The sequence below is a fragment of the Carcharhinus amblyrhynchos genome, chromosome 14 (assembly GCF_965287045.1).
Source record: "Carcharhinus amblyrhynchos chromosome 14, sCarAmb.v2.hapA, whole genome shotgun sequence".
In the NCBI taxonomy this organism is placed as follows: domain Eukaryota; kingdom Metazoa; phylum Chordata; class Chondrichthyes; order Carcharhiniformes; family Carcharhinidae; genus Carcharhinus; species Carcharhinus amblyrhynchos.
Window position 1 is genome coordinate 33,485,081 of NC_137337.1, and position 7,601 is coordinate 33,492,681.

Here is a 7,601-nt window from a genome sequence, read left to right on the forward strand (position 1 = left end):
CAAGCTGACAAGACAGGGCTCTCACCTCCTGTCTTGAGCTTGATCTACATGATCCAAGCTGATTGGAGTAGGCATAGCTCCTCCTCCATGGCTTGATCTTATTTGCATCTTAGCCAAAAGACTGAGATGCCGCTTTTAAAAATTGCTTCAAATGAAGCTGAAATGTAACCTAATGACTTCGACCAAGTGCAGCATGTCGATACTACACTTGATCTTATCCAAAAGGCTGATCACTTTTTTATTTCAAAAATATACCTTATTCATAAAAAAACTCTCAAATAAACCATTGCAAAACGACATAGCCAAAACGGCAGTCCAAAGATGTGTGGGTTAGGTTGATTGGCCATGCTAAAATTGCCCCTTAGTGTCCTGAGATGCATAGGTTAGAGGGATTAGTGGGTAAATATGTAGCGGTATGGGGGTAGGGCCTGGGTGGGATTGTGGTTGGTGCAGACTCAATGGGCCAAATGGCCTCTTTCTGCACTGTAGGGTTCTATGATTTCTGTAATTTCTATGATTTCTATGAAAAATTACAAACATTGCAAAAAAAAGTCATTCTTACAGAACTATATGATACTTATTTACAGGACATTACATTCACTACATTTCAGTACTTGAAACTATATATACACACAGCAGATTTTACTGTGTGCTGTTGTTTTTCAGATGAGTACGCAGTTATGCAGGCCAAGGATGTTCTACAGTTTCTGGGCCCTCGGTCTGCCTCGGTTGAAAGGCTTTACACGGTGGCCTTTCCCCACTGTGCCTTGCAGTGGCTGCCCCAAGCTTGACATGTCCCTCAGCACATCATCCTGGAGCTTGGAATGTGCCAATCTGCAACACTCAGTCGAGGAGGAATCTTTCAACTGGAAGATCAGCAGGTTTCGGATGGACCAAAGTCCGTCCTTCACCGAATTGATGACCCTCCAGCAGCAGTTGATATTTGTCTCAGTGTGTGTCCCTGGAAACAGCCCACAGAGCACAGTTCTGCGTCACTGAGCTGCTCAGGACGAACCTTAACAAATACCACTGCATCTCACTCCAGACCGTCTTTGCAAAAGCACATTCCACAAAGAGGTGTGCGGCCATCTCATCATCCCCACAGCCACATCAAAAGCAGCATGCTGTGGTGTTGAGACCTCGTGCATGCATGAAGGATCTAACCGGGCATGCCCTTCTCACCACCAGCCAAGCCAGGTCTTGGTGCTTGTTTGTGAGTTCTTGTGATGAGGCAGTCTGCCAGATGCCACTGACAGTCTGCTCAGGGAACCATCCGACAGGATCCTCCATCTCCTTTTCTCTCAGGGCCTCAAGGGCATTATGTGCTGACCACTGCTTGATCGCCATGTTGTCAAAGGTGTGTTTCTGGAAATATTTCTCCATGAGCGACAGGTGCTGTGGTACGATCCAATTACCCTGAACCCAATGCATTCCTACCCACTATACCCTTCCTCACTTAACCATATCAATCCTATTCCCACCCTCCAGCCCATATTAAAGTGCAACTTGGATTAACCTTCATTTTAAAAAACATGTATTAGTTTAGCCCTATGTGTATTGGCACTTTTCTCCTCAATCCTCCTTCTGTGCTGGGGTCATGCATCATTTTCATCTGTGTGGGGAATTGTAAATCAGTTAATGCAGATGGATGCACCAGCCACTTTTTGTTGTTGTCCAATTAACCTGATGAATGTTCCTGTGATATTGTGTTTTTATTGTTATGTTCTTAAGATAAAAGCAAAATACAACAGATGCTGGAACCTGAAACAAGAATAGAAAATGTTGGAAAATCTCAGCAGGTCTGACAGCATCTGTGGAGAGAGAATAAAACTAATGTTTCCTGCTATATTTTACTGTCCCACCCACCGCGAGAATTTAACTTTTAGTTTTATTTATTGAAGTCACAAGTCGGCTTACATTACATAAGAACATAAGAAATAGGAGCAGGAGTAGGCCATCTAGCCCTTCGAGCCTGCCCCGCCATTCAATAAGATCATGGCTGATCTGTCGTGGCTCAGTTCCACATTCCCGCCCTCTCCCCATAACCCTTAATCCCCTCGCTTATCAAAAACCCATCAACTCGCGTCTTAAAAATATTTAGCGAGGTAGCCTCCACCACTTCAATGGGCAGAGAATTCCAGAGATTCACCACCCTTTGAGTGAAGAAGTTCCTCCTCAACTCCGTTCTAAATCGCCCCCCCTTTATCTTGAGGCTGTGCCCCCTAGTCCTACTGTCCTTTGAGCGGGAAGAGTCTCTCCGCCTCTATCCTATCCATCCCATTAATCATCTTATATGTCTCAATGAGATCTCCCCTCATTCTTCTAAACTCTAACGAGTACAAGCCTAGTTTATTCAGCCTCTCCTCATAGCTCAACCCCCTCAACTCCGGTATCAGCCTAGTAAACCTCCTCTGCACTCCCTCCAAGGCCAAAATATCCTTGCGTAAGTGCAGCGACCAAAACTGCACACAGTACTCCAGCTGCGGCCTCACCAATGCCCTATACAGCTGCAGCAAGACCTCCCTACTTTTATATTCAATCCCCCTCGCTATGAAGGCCAGCATCCCATTCGCCTTCCTGACCACCTGCTGGGTTTTTGCGACTCATGCACAAGGACCCCGAGGTCCCTCTGCACCGTCGCCTGCTGCAGTTTTTCGCCGCGTAAGTAATAGTCCTTCCTACCATTATTCCTACCAAAGTGGACCACCTCGCACTTGCCAACATTAAATTCCATTTGCCAGTTCCTGGCCCATTCGCCCAGCCTATCTAGATCCTTCTGCAGACTCTCCACACCCTCTGCGCAATTTGCCATTCCACCAATCTTGGTGTCATCAGCAAATTTCGACACCATACACTCGGTTCCCTCCTCCAGATCATCTATATAAATGGTAAATAGCTGAGGCCCCATTTTAACACTGCAATGTTAAAATCCCCTAGTCACCACACTCCGGTGCCTGTTTGGGCAGATTGAGGCAGAATTTAGCATGGTCAATGTACGTAACCAGCACATCTTTTGGACTGTGGGAAGAAACCGGAGCACGCAGAGGAAACCCACGCAAACACAGGGAGAACATGCAAACTCCACACAGACAGTGACCCAAGCAGGGAATCAAACCCAGGTCCTTGGAACTGTGAGGCAGCAGCGCTAACCACTGTGTGTAGCACTGGGACACGGATCATGCAAGGGTCGATTGACCTCAGGCAGGATTTTCCAGCCTTGGGGCAAGCGCAGCTAGAAAATCCCACCCTTCGAGTCTGGGTGATTCTTCGTCATTTTAATCTGTGTGGGCAATTGTAAGTCAGTTAATGCAGATGGATGCATCAGCCACTTTTTGTTGTCCCTTAGCCTGGTTAAATGTACCTGTGATATTGTGCTTTTATTTTTATATTCTTAAGTTAAAAACAAAACACTGCTGATGCTGAATCTGAAGCAAAAATGGAAAATGCTAGAAGTTCTCAGCAGAGCTCTGACAAAGTCACCCAGCCTCGAAACATTGGCTCTATTCTCTCTGCACATATGCTGTCAGACCTGCTGAGAATTTCCAGCATTTTCTTTTTTTGTATTTTTATATTTGTTGATTTGCTACAAAAATGTTATCCCTCCACTACCTCAGTGCATTTCTGACTGGGCTGCCACATTCTACTTTGCTGAACTTGAGACTATTCAAAGTTCTGCTGCCTATGTCCTAACCTACAGCCAGTGCTGTTCACCCATCACCCCTGCACTCGCTGACCAACTTGTAGCCTCCTGATAAGCAACACTTGAACTTTAAAATTATCACCCTCATTTTCAAATCCACCCCCCACACCCCCGGATTTGCCCTACCATTTCTCAGTCCCACAGACCACGGGAGTCGATTAGCTCAGTTGGCCGCACCGCTGTTTTGTGATATGGAGCAACGTCAACAGTGTAGGTTCAATTCCCGTATCGGCTGAACTTGTTCATAAAGGTCCTGTCTTCTCAACCTTACCTGAGGTGTAGTAATCCTCAGATTAAATCACCAACAGTCAGTTCTCCCCCTCAAAGGTGACAACAGCCTATGGACATAGAATAGAATAGAGCCATAGAGTATCTACAGTGCAGAAGGAAGCCATTTGGCCTATTGAGCCAAAAACAATTTCAGCCAGGCCCTATCCCCTCAACTCCACATGTTTACTCTACTAATCCCCTGATACTAAGGAGCAATTTAGCATAGCCAATCGACCTAACTCGCACTGTGGAGGGAACTGGAGCACCCAGAGGAAACCCACGCAGACATGGGGAGAACATGAAAACTCCACACAGTCACCCAGTCAGGAATCACACTTGGGTCCCTGCACTGTAGGGGTCTATGATTCTATGATTCTAAATTCCATCTGCCTTTTCTCCGCCCATTTTTCCAGCCTATCTATATTCTGCTGCATTCTCGGCCCATCAAGTCTGCACCAACCACAATCCCACCCAAGCCCCATCCCCATATATTTTACCCACTAATCCCTCTAACCTACACATTTCAGATCACTAAGGGGCAATTTTTAGCATGGCCAATCAACCTAACCCACACATCTTTGGACTGTGGGTGGAAACCGGACAAATGCATGTTGGTAGACCAATTCAGGTGGCAGCTGTAAAATAAATGGCGGAACCACCAGGAGCATAGACACACAGAGATCTGGGAGTACAGGTGAAAGAAGTGGTGAAGAAAACATATGGCATGCTTGCCTTCATCAGACAGGGCATCGAGCATAAGAGTTGTAAATTATGTTACAGTTCTATAAAATGTTGGTTATGCTAATTTGGAATACTGTGTCCATTTCTGGCCACCAGAACGATGTGGAGGCTTTGAAGAGAGTACAGAAAAGATTTACCAGGTTGTTGCCTGGTATAGAGGGCATTAGCTATGAGGACAGAGTGAATACACTGGGATTGTTCTCCCTGGAAAGACAGAGGCTGAGGGTTGACCCGATAGAAATTTATAAAATTATGACATGTATGGATATGGTGAACAGCTGGAAGCTTTTTCCCAGGGCAGAAATGACAATTACAAGGGGGAACAAGTTCAAGATAAGGGGGAAAGGTTCAGTGGGGATGTACAGGGGACATTTTTTGCATAGAGGGTGTTGTGGACCGAGAATGCACTGCCAAATGAGGTGGCTGAGGCAGTTCCATTAGTCACATGTAAGACTTATCTTGATAGGCACATGAACAAGCAGGGAATAGAGAGATATAAGTGGTTGGCTAGATAGGACAACCTGATTGGTGCAGACTTGGAAGTTCGAAGGGCCTGTTCCTGTGCTGTTCTGTTCTTTGTTGTTCTTTGTGTAACACCTATTCCTTTACCTCTGCCCTCATCACCATTCCAGACCCTAAATATTCCTTCCGGTTGAAGCAGCGATTCATTTGCACTTCTTTCAATTTGGTCTATTGCATTCACTGCTCATCATGCAGCCTCCTCTACACTGGGGGGACTACATTAAATACAGGTGACCACTATACAGAGCACCTTCACTCAGTCTGCACGTATAACCCTGACCTTCCTGTTGCCTGCCATTTCAATTCACCATCATGCTCACACATTCGCATTGCCGTCCTTGGCCTGTTACTATGTTCCACTGAAGGTTAATGCAAGCTGGAAGAACAGCACTTCATCCTCCAGTTAGATAGTTTACATTCTTCTGAATTCAACATCGAGTTCAACAACTTCAGGCCATGAATTTTGTCCCCAATTTTGAATTATTTTCCTCTGAGTGCCAGTCTGAATTTTGTTTTTTGTCTTTGCTTTCAGATGGAGCTGACCTCTTTCTCTGCTTTCAACATATTCTGCTATTTTGTTTTCAGACAGTTTACTCTGCTTTCATTCTGATGTTAACACCGATTCTGAAACAAAATATTCATCATTATGCTATCATTACCATTCCCTTTGTCTCGTGTTCCATGACAGCATTGCCCTCCAACCTACTTCTGATCTTCATTTTGCTCCACCTGCCCCTCTCACCCCCACTTTTACTCATCGCATTTCTATCTCACCCCAGTTCTGAAGAACCATAGAATAGAATCATAGAATCTATACAGTGCAGAAGGCGGCCATTTGGCCCATTGATCCTGCGCCAACCACAATCCCACCCAGGCTCTATTTCCGTGATCCCACAAGAAAAGCCATAGTGGACTAGAAACATTAATGCTCTTTCTCTCTCCACTGAGCCTTTCCAGCATTTTCTATATTTAAGTCGGATTTCCAGCAACCACAGTATTTTGCTTTTATTGATCATTCCACCATTTGTGGCTATACCTTCAACAGCCAAGGTCCTAAGTGCTGAAGTTCATTCCCAAAACCACTCTGATTCTCTGTCTGTCTTTCCTCCTTTGAAATATTCCTTCAAACTTACCTCTTTAATCAAGCTTTTGACCATTTGCTCTGTTATCTCTTTATGTGGTTCAGTGTCAAATTGTGTTTCATAATGCTCCTATGAAGCACTTTGGGATGTTTTATTATGTTGAAGGAGTTTTATACAGAGGGGCAACCATATATAAAGAGTTGGCAGGGTCATTGATCAGTTCATGAATTCAGGATGGAGATGGATAAAGGTGACTTGGAGAAGTTATCCTTCTCACTTCCTCCACTCTCTAATAGGTACAGACATATTTCATATTATGAGGTGAACCAATATATTTGCAAACCCAGAATAGTCATTGCACCATTAGGAACAATGAAAAGAAATATTGGTCTGACATATTCTCAAAGCAATGCTAACCTCTATTTTCCGCAAAGGAAATTCTAAGTGGGGAGGTAATGGCCTAGTGGTATTATCGCTAGATTATTAATCCAGAAACACAGCTAATGTTCTGGGGAACTGGGTTTGAATCCCACCATGGCAGATGGTGAAGTTTGAATTCATAGAATCCCAACAAATGCATTTGGCTCATCAAGCCTGCAGCAACAACAATCCCACCCAGGTTCTATTGCCGTAACGCCATGTATTTACTCTGCTAATCCATCTGACATTTAGGAGCAATTCAATACAAAATATCTGGAATTAAGAATCTACTGATGACCATGAAACCATTGTCGATTGTCAGAAAAACCCATCTTTGGTTCACTAATGTCATTTAGGAAAGAAAAGCTGCTGTCCTTACCCAGCCTGACTTACATGTGATTCCAGAGCCACAGAAATGTGGTTGACTCTCACCTGCCCTCTGAAATGGCCCAGCAAGCCACTCAGTTCGAGGGCAGTTGAAATACTCATCAGTCAGCAATACCCATGTCCCATGAATGAATAAAAATAAAGCAAATCAGTAGAAGCAAGATTTGCGAGATACGATCCTCAATGAACTTCAAGTCTAGCTCTCGCTAGGCAAAATAGAGCAACTCCATCCACAGCAACAAGTATTGAACAAGTGTTCTCAACAACTAAAGCTTCATTCCAAATAGTATAACTAATGCAAGCCTGATGTTGGGGGCTTGGATATAGATTAAGGAAAGCAACCTCAAATGAAGTGAAATCAGAAGATTAAAGATAGTTTTTCACCACAGGATGATGTGACAATGGTTTCATGGTCATCAGTAAATTCTTAATTCCACATATTTTGTATTGAATTGCTCCTAAATGTCAGATGGATTAGC